This window comes from Varanus komodoensis, unplaced genomic scaffold (assembly GCF_004798865.1).
Source record: "Varanus komodoensis strain SLA01 unplaced genomic scaffold, ASM479886v1 scaffold21, whole genome shotgun sequence".
NCBI classification, from domain to species: domain Eukaryota; kingdom Metazoa; phylum Chordata; class Lepidosauria; order Squamata; family Varanidae; genus Varanus; species Varanus komodoensis.
In genome coordinates this window covers 5,587,586-5,604,409 of record NW_025335589.1, presented here as the reverse complement: position 1 = coordinate 5,604,409, position 16,824 = coordinate 5,587,586, and positions in this window count along the sequence as shown.

Sequence of the window (16,824 nt, the reverse complement as noted above, 5' to 3'; positions counted from 1 at the left end):
TCAACAAAGATAAGTAGTGCCAGGCAGTGTATGGGATCCCCCTTTCCTCCTCTTCCTCTGGACCCCGAATCCCTTCTATCAAAGAAACTGATTACTAAAGCATCTGATTTCCTGTCCACACATATTATATAAAAAAGATATATGTGACCATTATGCAAGTTATATTTTACAATTAGATTTTATTGTTTAAACAAGGAAGTGCTTTCCAGGTAGGGAATATATAATATCAGAACTAACCCACCGAAATGGAGCCTGAAGACAGAACCTCAGGCTTTAGACTGCAAATAAAATAATTGCATCACAGAAGCAAACTGGGACAGTATTAAAACTTGAGCATGAGAGAGAGGAAGGAGTTTGTCCAACACAGCAATCCATCATGAGTTGCTACCCACAAAGGGCTGCTGTATCATTTGGATGTACACTGATTTTGCCAGGAAGGCTGCAACAAGCCACCCCAGCAGGGGTTGTTGTGTTATCTGCCCGTGAATGCCGAATCCCATTATGAATTTGGGAAATCAGTTAGTGAACCTGATGGCAACCCTTTTCACTCTTGCAATGGGGCTACCAGGCAGGCATCACTGCCACCCACCCCCAAAGTGCCCAAGTAGGACTTGGGAGTGACTGACCCTGGATTCTGTCCTCCCCATTGCTGATATAAACTGTTCTGGACTTGCTGTGGCTTTTCCTCCATTAAGCTTAATTTTGTTTTCCTCCAGGAACTGTAAAAGCTAGTCTGTCAGCCTCTAAGTACTGGTGAAAGTGCCCAGATATATGCCCCCGCCCAGTTTTCAATGGAAGTGGGTTTAAAAAGCTAGGGCACTTTAAAAGGGAGGGGTACTCAGTGGGAACTGTCTGGTTTGTGACTGGGACATTTGAATGTGTGTGCTCCAGTCTAAAACATCTAATTCCCACTGAAAAAAGGATGGTACATGTTTGCATTTTCCTGAGCATATAGGGGTTCAGGACAGTATGCAAAATGTGCACTCTCATGGCAACTCAGTGGGGTAAAGAAAAATGGTGAGGCTCCTGATGCAAAGATGGTGTCAACCCTTCCAAAAAAAAAAAAAAAAAAACCCAACCCCTTTCAGAGAAAAAGATTGCTCACACTTTTAGTTTCTCCTGGCAACTTGCCTTTTGTCTTATTGACAGGTAGGTTAGCCTTACATGGGAGTGTGCCCCTAATTTTAAAAAGGTTCTGGTATTAATTTCTAAAGCTAGGAACAGCTTAGGGCCAGGTTACCTGAAGGATTATCTTCTTCTATAAATACCTGCCTTGATCCTAAGAGCATCTTCAGGGGCACTGCTCCAGTAGGACAGTCTCACATCCTACTTGGGTTTCCCCACAGGCAGCTAGTTAACCACCGTGTGAACACAACACTGGTTTTAGCTGGACCTTGATCTGCTCTGGCATGCCTCTTCTTATTATGTTCTCATTAGAAGGCCTTTTGGTGTTGGCCTTAAGTGGCTCTGCCTTCAGTGCTGGCTTCTAAATGGTGGAATGCCTTCCCCAGAGAAGCTTAACTGACACATTCATTGTGGCCTTTTCAGTGTCAGGTGATCACCTTTCCATTTTCCCAGGCTTTTTATTTTTTCTTCTTTGCTTCACATATTTATTGTTGTGTTTTTAGTTCTTCCCTGATACTGTTTTGGCTCTAGTTTTATTCCGTTTTCCATTTTTAAAGGTTTTATAATACATTTATCAAGTTGTACTTTATAATTTTAATTTTTGTGAACTGTTTTGAGAGCTTTGACTATTGGGCAGTACAGAAATGCGATATGTATAGAAATATATAAAAGTGCCTATCCCACAGTGTCTTAGAAGAGGAACTTTTTTTTCTTAATCCAGGAAGCTTCCAGTAGCAAATGAAAATAAATGTTACAATTGTCAGGCAGAGATGTTATAGAAGAGCCTTGTAACAAATACCCGTAATATCCTAAAGGGTTAGTCCTAGCAAACAGGCAGTAACTTGTCCTGGAAGGTAACAGCAGGCATGGAGGAATTTCGGCAATGGCTCCAGTTGTTACTACTTGCTGTCTGAAAATGTAGAAGCACCTTGGAGATACAGTCATAAATCCACTGGCTTGTAAATGTCATTAATGGTGTTCCATATGGGATTAGTGATGGATGAACTCCCCTCTGCTCAATGCAGAATCAGTTTGGTAATTATGAGTTTCCTTGGCAAATGTTTGGACAGAAGTCATCTGTTTTTGAGTGTTCTTTCTTGGTTTGTAATATTGGCCATATGCCAATATCAATTGTGCCACATGTTCATTTTGTGGTGACTGGTGTTCCTAATAGTTCTCAGGAGGCAATATATGAAACATGCATTGTTGCTTGAGACATTTTCCAAAGATCTGCCATGCTGGAGAGCCACTTAGAAATACAACCTTCTCCAAAACAAGCATACCTGGGAAGAAGAGGGTTTTTAGACAGGATGGGAGCAAATAAAGATCTGCAAGAAACAAATTGAGAAAATCATATACTAGTAGTCAATTCATGCTCTGAGTGCCAATTCTTATGTCGCCAGAAAGACTCTATGAATACATAGGAGGAAGATATTAGCAGGTGTAGGGGATCTTCAAAGATTTAAAAAAGAAAAAAAACTTGAGGAAAAAAGACTCCATAAAAATCACCCAGTCCAGTAAGAACTGAGTATCCTAGGTGGGAACAGAATACTAAGTCTTGGGGGAAACAAGGCAGAAAAGCAGGGAGGGTGGGGGAATATAATATCCTTCCTGACCACATACCAAACAAATGCACCTCAGTGCAGTATCATGTTGTAGTTCCCACTTGTTTATCCCAAAGGTATTTGATTCATACCACACCTTTCCACCAGACATGGCACTCAAGGCAATTTATAGACTGATTTTTAAACTGATTATAAATAAAAACTGATTAAAATGCAACAAAAATTTGTTTAACATAAGACAGCATAAAAGCAGCACCCAGCTCACATCCTACTGAAGACCACTTGAATGAAGTGGTCTTTGCCTGCCAGCAGAAGGCAAAAGGGAAGTGCACTTAGCCTTGGAAGAGAGTTCCACAGCCTGGGAGTGGCCACCAAACATGCCTTGGAAGGTGATGATCTGAAAAGAAGGGCTTTTCCAGCAAGTATTAAGATCCAGGCAGGCTCACAGGGAAAGGGAGGTCTCTCAGCTGTGTTGCAAGCCACGCTGAGCTCTGTAGGTTGTTCCCAGCACTTTGAATTCTGCTCAGAAAGAGAACAATACAGAGAAACTGCTATAATAAGGGAGTCACATGTTCCCTGTAACTGCCTCCTATCTGTATCCTGGACCAGTATTCTGGACCACTCAGCAAAAGGCTGCTTGATTAAGTAGTTCTGAGTCACATAGTTCATAGCGATCAGTGATAATTTCCATGAGAGAAAGGGGTTTTAAAATGGCACTGAATGCTGCCTTTGGAAGACTCACCCTAAAAGCTGGCCTAGAAATCTTTTTAAATGAACAATCATTTCAGAACTTCGGTGCCTGTGCCAGGCAGATAGATTCTACCACCTGATCTGCACATGCTCATTTTTTCTTCTGAACCTGTAGGCAAGCAAGCAAGCGAGCGAGCAAAACATCCTGCTGACATGCTGCTTAATTCATAATATATTCAAACATTATGATCAGGACTGATGTATATATAAGATGTATATATAAAACCAGGTAACTGCAAACTTTGTTAACGTCACTATATGGATAACTTTAAACTGGGTTGGTATCTGGTGCATCTGAAATGTTTCAATGATAAAATTTATTGCTGAACTAAAATCGTCAATAGAAAATTTTGCATTCTGCTTGCAAGTGTTAGTCTCTCAAACCAAATCTTTGAGTTCAGCCACATATTTAACCTGATATATAGCACAGTTCCCTAAGAAATCTTGTCATGTTTTAAGGGTTAGTGTTTAAATTACAGTGTGTTTCATTTGAAGGTGACATCAGCTATATAGTATTAACATATCCCATGTGGCCTTTCTAAAGAAAATCAGTATAGTTAGATCTCAAACGCACTGACTTAAACAGCTATAGTTCTCACTTTGGCATGACTTTGTGTTTTGCTTTTAAGAAATTTGAGCAAATTTGTGTTGACTTATTGCTAATGTGACTTTTTATAATAAGCAATGTCAGACCAAGGATCAAGCAGAACATCCGTGTGAACTGTTTTGAAGATGTATGTTCTGGGGTGTTAATTGGAATTCCAGACTACCAGGCTACACTACTTAAATACACTCTTTGAATTCCATATCTGTTCAGTGAGAAGAAGCTGAATATTAACTTATGTATAAACACTAAGCCCAATAAGGGAGCAATCATATGACTCTTAGACAGCGTCAGAAGGGCTGTAAGATGTTTTGAATTACCAGAAATGAGGTCTGAGACAATACTAGGACCTCATTACTGGGAACGAGAGCTCTGCCTCCCTCTTCCTCACCACGGTCACACCAGTGACCTCGTGGATGACAGAAAGGGGGTGTTTTGGGCAGTGGGGAGAGGAAGAGACTGGAGAGGTCAGCCATCTGCTATCCTGCTGCTTCTCCTGCCCCAAGCCTCCTCCCCTCCCACTGCAAGAAACTGGCTAGATGGCAAAAAAGCCTGTCTTGCAAAAATGCAGGGTGGAAGGGCAGGAAGGCAGAAGTCACCTCCCAGTCTGCACTGTATGCCTGTAAACCTTTGAGTCCAGGAACCTAGGAGAATATGCATTTGAAGGATGTTCTGAAAGTGAAAAAGTGTTGCAAAAATAGTTTGCTAGTTCATCAAACGCTCAGCACTGCATGTCCTCTAACATTTGTAGACTGCCCTCTGGCTTCGGTCAGTGATCTAGAATAACTGATCTCAAAGATCTTCGCCAATTTGGTGCCCTCCAGATGTCTACAACCTAAACCTTCATCAGCCCCAGGCAGCACGGCCAGTGTTAAAAAGACTAGGAATTGTAGTCCAGTATAGTTGGAGGTCATCAGATTGCAAAAAGATGGATCTAGAACAGAAAAAATGCCTAATGTTACTTGCTCTGAACTGAACCCTGTAGCAGCAAATGCATGTATTCTTCTTTTCATCCACAAGCAACAGGGTCCAACTTTGAAGTCTCTGACATTGTGTGTCCAGCTATCTGCTTCTCAGGATATTAATTGTATTTCTTAAGTTGTTTAGAAGGGCTGCCCTTCACTGTATTCTTCATCTGGGTTTTGTGTTTTGGAACTCCTATCTTATCTCTGCCTTGAACCTAGCTTTGGAGGTAATTTTTCTTTTAATCTTAGCTTGTTGCCCTCTGGAAAAGGAAAGTTGTTGAGACTGGCCTTGGGATGCAGTTCCATCGCATTATGCCAAAGTTATTCTTAGAGAAAAGAGTGCTTTAGGAATGTAGTACAAGTTTACAAAAGCCTCTATTTTTGTACCTTAGTCATTTGAACCAGTACTTTAGATATGAGAACTCAATAGATCAACTGAAACATCTTCCAGAATTTTACAGAATTTCATGTTTGTTTGTTTGCTTTCTGCTTATGAAAATGGACATGACCAAACTAACAAAAACTACCCAAATAGAAAAATCTCTATGACCAAAGAGTGCAGTAGATATTTTATACTGACCCCTGAACTTTCCCCTCCCCGCACACCCAATTAAAAAAAAAAAAAAACCTAGCCAGAAGTAGGGTCTGTTATTTATCCAGCCACGTCACTTTGTTGACAGGGTATGGAAATGAAAGATAGTTAGCAGAGATCCACAAACCCACTTTGGTGTGCAGCTTTCCTGAAGGCAAAAGGTGAAGAGGTCATCACTATTGAAGTATTTGCTTTGGGGTTGCAACATTTCAGCTGCAATTCTATACCCACTTACCTGTGTGTAAGCCTCATTAATCTCATGGGACTTCCCTCTGAGTAGATCTATTTAATGTGTTGATAGTCAATCATTCTGTTAGGGTTTTAAAAATTAAAAATTGATTGGTTAAAAAGATGATCTGATTAAGAACACAGTAACTGTTTTATGTTATCTTAGTCTCCATAAAAGAACTTGTGAAATCCACACGGGGTAGCAGCTTGTGCCTGCTGTTGCAATCATAGTTGCAGTTTCTAAATTGCTGTCTAGACATACAGGTCAGAATATAAAATGGCAAAGGAGCGTTCTCTTTCCCCCGCTTTCTCAGGTGTTTGTCTAACTGAGCTGCTGGGGCAAGCTCAACAGTTACATAGTGATATTGCCCTCCAATACTTTTGCTTAATTTATCTGTCCCACCAACCAATTGCCTATTGCAGTGCATTTTATTAAACTGCAATAAAATCGTTTACATTGGGTGGCGGGGCAGCGGGAAATTATTATAAAAGGTTAGTCCCATACTTCCCTCAGCTGGTCAGTGAAGACTGGTGAAACAGGACAGAATCACTCTTAATCTGCATGCTAACCGCTGTTGGCATTTTCAACAGAAATCACATGCAGAGAAGGGGCCATGTTATTTTGTAGGCACCATTCCATAAATAACACAGCAGCAACAAGTAGATATGGGCTCTGGAGGTACCTTTTTCTTTGACGTGCATTTTCTTTTTCTGCAGCATAGAAAGTACTGATTTATACTTTGTGAAGATCAAAGTGATGGATTCAAGCCCTTCCTAATTTGTCTGCTTCACAAGAAAAATGAATGTGTAGATAAACACGGACATAAATAATTGAAGTGGAGAGAATGGAATCTCTTCAGGACTTCATCCATCCATGACGTGACTGGGGATTACTGGCACGTTGCAACAAAGTGCTGCATTGGACTCCAAATGTAAGCAAGCTTATGTCTAACTAAGCCCCATTGATTTCAAGGCAATTGCCTTCCAATTAAGTCTGTGTATGCTTGCAGCCTAAGACTGTAGCCACAAACATGCTCACTGGAGAGTCAGCCCCACTGAAAAAAGCGCTCCCCCACCCTGCTTCCAAGAAAGCCTGATCGGGGTTGTGCTGTTAAGTGCTCCTGCTCTGGAATCTGAACCTGCTGAGAGAACAGTGAGAACCAAGACACGGATCTTTAAGTTTGCCCAGATCGTAAGTCTGCAAACTGAATGCAGGAGTGCATGCACAGCCATAGTAGTTCCTGTATCACTGCTGACCTGGGTGCTGGTTCCTGCCCCAATAGACCTGGGAGTGGTGCTATTCTTACCAGAGGCTTTTTGCTGGCTGGGGATGATGGGAATTGTCATACAGCACATCCAGAAGGCATCCAGTCGGGGAAGGCTGATGCAAAACATTAAAAACTCTTCCATCAGAGTACCCATAGAGTACCCACAGAGGATCTTTGGAGAATGGAAATGCAACAGTTTCATTTAGATCCACTTACATGCTTGAATCTCTCCTGAGGAACAGACTGTTAATTGTTAATAAAAAGAATTATTACCATACTAAGTCTGCCTACAAAAAGCCCTCGAAGTCTAAAGCTGCATCATACCACAATGAGAGCTCACCTTGCCAATTATAAAACAATGCCAATTTACATATTTAATTATTTATTTGCTAAAAAGCCTTGAAGGTGATGCTCTACAATTTAAAACTGTACCACCCTAAAACACACCCTCTCTAAATGCTGAGAGAGAGGGGACCTATTACACTTCTTGAGGAAGCACATTTCACAGTATGGAGGATGTCTTAGAAATATATTGTGCTTTTTATGAAGGCTTGGATTCGATTCCATTCTATTGGCTTGGATCCCAAGATAAGCCAATTCAAGACCAAATCACACGGAGTGACCATTTCAGAGGGAAGGTTCTACACTTGGTGCTTCTATGTACCCAGTACCCTGCCAGGCTGTTGGGCATGGGGAGTGACACGGGGGATTTTTGCCTCTCCCTTCTCTGCTGCTTCATTTTTCTCTGAGCCCATCTAAAAGAGGCCTGCTGGGGGCTAGTGTGGCTACCAGTAATATTATATTCATGCTGCTCCTATCCTCATATCCCAGCGCATTCCCTTTTGCACCTCTTCAAGGCCCCTTTTGCAGGCTCAGAAAGCATCTGGTGCAGTTCTTTGTGCAACAGCTGGAAGGGATGGGATTCTGGAATTTCCTTCCCAGGTCATTGCATTGCCTATGGCCTCAGTTCAGGGATGCTGAAGACTCCTAGGGTTCCTGTGATGCTCTGTGGCAACTCTGTGGCCATTGCCAGCAGGCAGGTAGTGCAGCCAAGTACCCTTTGCACCCATTTGTGATAGATGGGATTCTGAGCCTTACAGATGCTGCTGGGGTTGGGGATGGGTTGATCTTCGGATGTATCCATGGCCTCCCTGCTCTCTGACCTCTGGTCAGCCCCAGCACACTCATTTCCTTCCCTCCTGTCTCAACCTCAGTTGAACTTTTGATGGTGGCCAAGAGGCATGGGACCTGGGAAGATACACAATCAGATCTCCTCTCCTGAGGTCATAGCTCTGCCTGCAGCCTCAGAAGGCATCCATGCAATAGCCCTTCAGATGCTGTTCTGGGAACACCCAACTTCTCTTTTAAAGAAATGCATGGAAGGATTCTTGCCTGAACAGTCCTTCAAAACTTTGGTACTCCCACAACAGAAATACTTTCTCAAGGTGTTAGTGGGTGGAGGAAGGTCAGGAAACTTGCTTTCTTGCTTGCTTTTTTCTTCAGCTAGTATCCAAGATATACTGCTGCCTTCTTTCTTTTTGGAATTCTAGTTTAGCTATCAGATACTTGTAATAAATGACTAATCCTACCAGACTGAGCCAATGTTTCCAAAAGAAGGTTTTAAAAATGGAAATCTTCCAAAAGTCATACCAAATGCAGACTTGTGCAACTTTCTGGGAATGTTACCGTTGCAAAAGGGGACCAGAGCATGATGAAATATAGTTTTAGGTAGAGCAATTTTTGAAAGTTTTATTGTTGGTTCTCTCTCTCTCTCTCTCTCTCTCTCTCTCTCTCTCTCTCTCTGTGTGTGTGTGTGTGTGTGTGTGAGAGAGAGAGAGAGCGCGCTAATACAGAATTTTAGTAGGAAAAGAGTAAATAAGGATGGCAGAGTAACTGATTTTTGAAAATAAGAAATTATGTTGCTGAATAATCCAATTGCAATCCTACAAGTCATGTTGAACACAGGACTCACAAGAATAGGATTGTTCTATAACAGTATGATGGTGAACCTTTCTTAAGATATAAATAAATGCATTTATGTTGGCAAAGATGGCTACATAATTAGGGAATTTCAAGGAACTTAGTTTCCTAATTCAAAATGAATTAAAAGATGACCGTTTCAGTTGGCTACTGAAAGGGCACAAGCTAAAAAGATTAGCAGTGCACTTTTATAAACTCCACCAATTGAAAAGCTCTTTCCTGATTATTATTAACAGGAAACTGCTTTCCTGAATACTTGGAGTGATGTTATCATATTATAGTACAATGAGCAGCTAACCATGCCTTTTGCTTGGGTTCTTTGACCTTTGGAGACCTGAGGGAACTAACATACTAGGAGTTCATTAAGTCATGATTAAAGGGTTAAAAGCTCACTTGACTGCACAATTCTTAGACTGCAGGCAGTTTCTTGAACAAACATTCTTGGTAAATAGCCCTTGTTACTGAGTTTCTGTCAGCAGTAGAATAAATGGGTTTTGTTTTCAGATTTGGGGGAGAATATTATTGTTCCTCAATCCCAATGCACCAAGCAGCTCTTCTATATAAAACAAAACACTGCGCTCTGCCCTCTCATTTAAAAATCCTTGAAGGAAAACTGACAAACTGGATTCTTTGATTATGAAAACTTGTGCCATAATCAGTTTGTTGTGCTTAAAGTGCAGAAGATTTTTGTTTGTTTGAGGAAAGGCAAGATAGAAATAAGTCAGAAATTTCAGAAATAGAAATTTTAAATAAGTCACTTGTCTTTCTCTAAAACATCTGATGACTGAATTTGACAATTACAGCCCAAAGTAAAAGTTTTTAAAAATAGACAAAAAGGGATACAACTGCATTTCTATGTAAAAAAGTCTTTCAACTTTGTGTTTGAAGCACTGGCAAGGAACTGGTGGACTCCCACTGCTACTTGGACTGTAATGTCCAGTATCTCTCACCACTGACCAGGCTGTTAGATTGCAGCATCTGGAGAGCCAGAGGTTCCCCAGTTCTACTTTTAAGCAACATTCCTTCACTAGTTTCGTGGTAATATTTATTTGCTTGCAGCAAAGCTCCACATCAGACAAATCCATCATAGTATTCAAGGCTATAACTGTTCTGAAATGTTATCTTTCAGCTATAAATTACTTAACAGTAAAATCTTAAGCATGTTTGTTCAGAAGTAACTTTAACTAAATTTCATCAACTTGCTCCTTAATAATAGTGTTTGGGATTTTAGCCTCCCCAGGGAGTTAGCCCCACTGAATTTAATGGGACTTACTTCTGTGGGAGATATGTATGCCCATAAGATATGAAATATCCTATGGAGCATATTTGACCTAGTTTCAGAAGCTTTTTCTTGCTTCAGAAAACCCAGTGTGATCATTGATAACTCATTTTCTGCTTTTCATTCTCTTTTTAATTGCAGCAAACAAGCTCTGTGCTTATGAGTATGGGAAATGAGGTGGAGGAGGTGTAAAATGGCAGAGGTAGAAAAGGGACTGTTCTCTGAGTACAGGGAGTAAATAGAAACTGATGTGGTTAGCACTCTGCAACTCCCATCTCACATATGCAGATCCCAGTCCACATGATCAAAGCACCCATGTGGCCCTAGTCGGCAGCATGCCAAAGCATTCCAGGTGGAATGTGCATATCCAGTGTCCAAGCTTGCCTTGTCGGTGAGCCCAGGCAGCAAGTATTTCAAAGTTGGGGTACCGCACAGATTTGCATGAGGCTCTTTCTCCACGGGCCAGGGCCCTCAACCACTTCCTCCCAGGAAGCAAACTCACGCAGCTCAGCCCAGTACAACATTCAAATTGTGACAGTGGAGGAGTGATCGACCCTTGCATAATTCTCACTTCCCAGGTTCTGGTGACACTGGTTGAGTCCTCAATACTCAAAAGGGCTGGTCTCACAGAACAGCATGCTCTGGACTTCACCTTGGCTTTAAAAAAAATCTAAACTGTGCCTGCCTTCACTTCTTAATATTAGTATCCGTAAGGGAGCCCTTACAGGGCAGGAAAAAAGTGCTTTCTTTTTTTAAAGGTACTCTTGATATATTTCTTTGTACACACAGGTTGCGTGCAGAAGATGTAATGAACAAGGGAAAGTTAGAGAATGGAACTAGTAAGAATCAGTGATCAATTCATTTTGAGGGACCCCATTGGGACAACCATAACTCTGCACACCTTAGCGCCCAGGAATGGTTTTTTTATCTTTCTTGGTCTTGCTCCTCTGCTGTTTTTCTTTCGGACAAGCCTTTCTTGTGTTGCTCTATATTGGTTGTAATTTTAAGGCTACCTACCTGGGAGTAAGCTCCTTTGAACTTAATGAGAATTATTTCAGCATTGGCACAGATAAGACAGCAATATCACCTGTTTTCCCCTGCCACTGCCCTTGCCTGAATTCTTTTTGCTTTTTTATTGACTAAACTGATGAAAAATTCCAGAGTGCTCAAAAGCTTGCACACTATTTGTGATCTTCAGTTTGGCCTAGTGTATATATTTGCCTCATATGCATTTTTCATTTTTTCTTACAGTCAATATGGCTATCTTAGTATTTTTATACTGCAACACTTCCCACTGGTGCATTTCTAGTCAATATATATTGCATTTCTTTTCTCATTCTTTCTGCCTTCAACTTTTTGGAAAGGTATTATTTAAAAGTTTTCGTGACATTGCTTTTCATATAAATTTTGGGTTGTTTGGCCAATCTTAGAACAAATGAACACCTGTAGAAAGTTTAAGCCTAGAAGATCAGAACTGATGATGTTTTAAAGCCAGATCTTAGGTGCCTCTTCCTGCCTCCAATCTTTCTTTTGTACTGTAAAGTTTACACTCCAAGTGACTGTGGGTGATACACAAGGATCATAAGCCAAGAATGAGCCCTGGTTCATGATTTTGGCTTGTCAGGAAAACAAGAAGGTAGGGATTCCCATTTGTACATAATGGTAAACAAACCATGGAAAGGCCTTCCTAGTCTGTTTAGCCATTCCTGGTAACTGCCAAAGCCAAGAGCAAGCACTTGAGCAGCAAGCATGAACAGAGTTGCTGGTTCCCAGTAAGCAGAATTCCAAATCATTCAGGCCCTGACCATTAACTTGTGGATTCTTATGATGTATAATGTGAAGATAAGCTCCACTGTTCGATACAGGGTGTAAGATTCAGCCACATTCATTAGCTGACATAAGCACAATCCACTGGGAAGTTTTCCTGTCCCTCATGTTAGAAATGTGCTCCTAGCTACTTTCATTTTTTTTAATGTGGATTGCACAAGAGCATTTCCCAGTACACTTTGCCCCAAGACTTGACATTAAAGTTGAATGACTCAATATTCAATTCCTGTTCTAAAAACATCCAGAAGTTGGCAAAGGGATTAGCTGAGCTGCTTTATGGGGGATTGAAATACCTGGTCAAAGAAACCACAGTGCTAGAGTACCTGCTTTGCATTCATACACTCCCCAAACCCTGACATATCTAGTTAAAAAGGATAGTGTGTCTCTTTTGGTACTTTTATTTTCTTTCATTTGTATGTTCCACCTGCAACAGAACAAAACTACTACATGTTTCCTGAGGATCCATTCTGGAACTCTCTTCCTACTAACAGTTCACAGGCTGAGTCCTCCTTTCCCATTGGATCCTCCTTTCCCAAATGCCATGTTGATAATACCCATTGCTTCCTTTGGTTTATGCCTTAAAGGAACAACTTTCCTAGCAGGGGCAGGCAAATTGTGGCTTATCAGATGTGTAGGATTACAACTCCACCAGCCCCAGCCAGCCTGTCCAATGGTCAGGAATCATGCAAGTTGTTATCCACAGGGCATCAGGTGAGGTCCATCTCTGCTGTACTGCACACCCTCTTTTGTGCATGTTGGGAGGTTCCTTCCTCTCTGATTCATTCCTTCTTGCCATAATTCCCCGCCTCTGTTTAAAATAGTCACGATTGTTTGAATGGCACCTCACTGCTCTGTGAGTGTACCATCTCATGGCCTCATCCTTGCTTTCATCACTGCTATCACTTCCTTGCTTGACAGGCAGAGGCACAGGGCCAGGGCCAGTGAGCAGCAGCAGCAGCACCTGCTTCCCTTCCTTTCCACTGCGGTTGTCCAGGCCTTGAACAAGAGGCAGATGCCCAAGCAGGTTGCAGTGGTGAAGAGGAGGAGCAACTTCAGAGGCTGATCACGGTGCACCCCTGCTGAGATGTGGGCCTTCAGGAGGTTCCCAACCATGTCACCCTCGATGCCAGTTCTGGGCCCTGCCACTTTGCCTTTGGTCTCACCTAGCACTGGAAATCAGCATCTGATAGCTTCTCCAAAATTGAATTTGGCCCTTGGACTGAAAGAGGTTCTGTACTCCTGGTAAAGATCATTGCAGCCATGATGCCATGAGGTCCTTGAGGTAAAGGCAGAATAGAAAGATGACAAATAATACATAGCATTAGACACTTGTGGTTGCCTTCACAATGATCTCTACTCTGTTGGATCACTTCATTGTAAACGAAGTGAAATCCTAATGGGAAGTTATCTTAGGAAAGAGAATCTCTACCATTTCCCTAACCATTTTTCTTCCTTTTACACTTTTTATTGTAATAAGTAGGTCAGATAATATGTACTTAATCTTAAGCTTTGGCTCAGCAAATGCTTTCTCAATCTCCATAGTTCCAGCAAAGGAAAAGATAAAGAACAGGACTTGTAACACACCTTTAGACTTTTATCACTTTGCAGATCAGGAAAAGGAAGAATGCTAAATTCTGTTCTTTGAATCTTGTTATTATATGTATTATGCATTGCAGTGTTAATAGTTTTCTCTTTCAACAGGTTTCTCATTAAACCACTATGCATGGTATTGATTTTCCACACGAGCGCTTCCATTTCCTCACCACATAATTTGGGTTTTCTCAAGCATTGTGAGAGATGAGTCAGAAGCAGTTGCCCATGATGGCAGAAATATAAAACAAGGGGAAAAGCAGAAGAGAAAGATTTTGCACTAAGCTAATGGCAGGAACTCTGCGTGTGTTTATGCAATGAGGCAAGAAATGTTCTCTGTGTACTTCCTTGAGAAATAAACAGTAGCCTAACCGTGTGAGATAGAAATTGGATGAGATATTGCATGCATAGTGATTTGAAGTGTACACTGAATGCACCAGCTGGAAAAAGTCAGAATCTGATCATGTAATAGACTTCAAAAATTTCAAAGTTTTAAATATATATGCTAATAATGAAACTAGGATTTTGAGAGAATGCTACAGATGCTGTCACAGGATGGCTGCCATGTTGGGACTTGTTCACTCATAAAACTACTGTCATTGTGCACATGGCTAGTGACAAACATACATCTCCCAGGGGGCAAGCTGAGAATCTGAATTCACTTTAGTTCTCTGGTTGTTTGTCATTTTATTTTTATCAGCCACCATCAGAGTATAATATTAAACATCCATCTTAAACTGCTGGGAAAATAGGAACACAAATTTAGTAGTCCACTTCTATGCATGTTTACCTGAAATTCAATCTCGTTATCATCAGTGGAATTTACTCCTGATTTTAAGACTGAATGTGTAACCAAGCTTACTACAACAGGCAGCCTTCACCACTGCTGTGTCCTCCAGATCCCCTGCTAGCAAGGTTGGGAAAGGTTGCCCTAGTGAGTAAGATTCAGAGAACACGGCTGCATATCATCTCATTTTGTTCAAGCACTGGAACTGGAAGAATTTTTTTTCCCCACGTGTGCCATAAAAAGTAGAAAGGCAGTTTTTATCTTTCCGTTCTTATCTTACTGTTGATGTCTTACTATTAACATTTTTAAAAAGTATTTTATTTATTATTTATTTATTTATTAAAACAGTTTTATGCCGCCCCATTCGCCAAAGCCTCGGGGCGGCTTACAACAATAAGTTAAAAAAATAATTATAACATTAAATTAAAAAATATAAACATTAAATTAAAAATACAAAATACCAATATAAAATAAGCCGCCCTGGCCAACTTTAAATAAAGTTGAATGCTGCTAATGGTTAAGACTCAACTGTATCTTATTTAATTATATCTTAGTGAACTGATATCCTGAGGCTGTTGTCCAAAATTCTTCAGGTTTGGCAAGACTTCCTACACTACCTATCAGGTTCTTATTCTTAGATGTCTGTAACAATGACAGACACTTGAGATGTATAATTGTGTGTCGACTGATGGTGGTAATCAACACATCTAAAACTGATATACTAGATTGCTAGAAGTTCAGCAGCTACATACCTGAATCGGTGATTGCACCATGTGACTGTGTGGGAAGGATAGACAACTTTCAAGGTGTTTTTCTGACTTTGTGCTTAATGTGACAGAATTGGTCAGTGATGAAACGGTGATACTTTCACATCCAGGAAGAAATAATGATGCCTATAGGGATAGGCATAAGCAGCAAGACATTTAATCCTCTTCTTTCTGTGCTATTGCCATAAAATCACATTTACCAAGCAGTGTTTCTTGAACCAGTGTAATTAATTGTTTTTCTAATGTAAGGCACTTTGATCCTTTGAGAGTGGTCTAAACCAGCAGTACTTTGTCATTGCCTACAGAGCAGACAGCAAGATCAGTTTAATATAAACCTTATATTTCTTCATTTCTGTTTTTCTACAAAGAAAGAAAACAGGGTCACCACTTCTTCATGGGATCTAATGGAACAGGATTTTTAATTACAAGTTTACACTCTTGTTCTCAGATCATTAGAAATTCCAGTAGGTCTGATGTTTTAGTTTTCAGGTATGCCTTCTGAGTTTACAAGAGCAAAGCAGAGCTGTCAAGTACAGAACATTTTGGAGGGCATTCATACATAGGTTGCAATAAGTCAGAGACAACCTGATGCTGTGTAGCAACGGAAATGTCTTCTGAAGTACACTCTTATATATTTTAGAATGGAAGAAGGAATACAGTTGATAGCATGTGTGTGTTTAGTTGTAACCATGAAAGGAATGACTCATGCCACTGCAGCTCCAGTGAGACCCAGTAAGTGTGTATATCTTCTCAATCTGTTACATAAGGAGAGAGCTATGCATTTATTTGTATAATAAAACATTTGGATGTGCCTCTTCAATCAGAGTCCCAGAGTGATTTTCATTTTTAAAAAGAGAGAAATCACAAGTATCAATAAAACATAAAAACTAGCAAGACAGCAGATATTAAAAGGGGATAAAAATGTTCTTTCCCCAGTCCCTGAGTAGTTTTCAAGCAAACCACTCTGGAGAGGGCATTTCCCAGGTAGCCACTCACCTCACCTCAGAGTACACTTAGAAGAGGATATCTAATTAAGAATTTAATGTACAGGCAGGTGCATGAGGCACTGAGGAACCCGATGCATCTGTTTCATTTAGGCTACAATCTTATACACACTTACATGAGTATAAGATCTACAGAACTTAGTGGAACTTACTTTTGAGTAGGCATGCATAGGATTTCGATTTTGATTATGTATACCTCACATTACCAAAATGAGAGCCAGTCCACTGTAACGGTTAAGAGTGCAGGACTAGGACTTGGGCAATCTGGGTTCTAGTCCCCGCTCAGCCAAGGAGCCCACTGGGTAACTTTGGATCAGTCACAACTCTCAGCCCAACCTACCTCACAGGGATAGTGTTGTGAGGATGAGATCAACAGGAAGAAAATGATGTAAGCCACTTTGAGTTCTTTAAAAAAGGAAAAAGACAGGATAGAAATCTAATAAATAGACAAATAACATTACAGGGAAGCTTAAAACTGTTTTAAACTCTATTG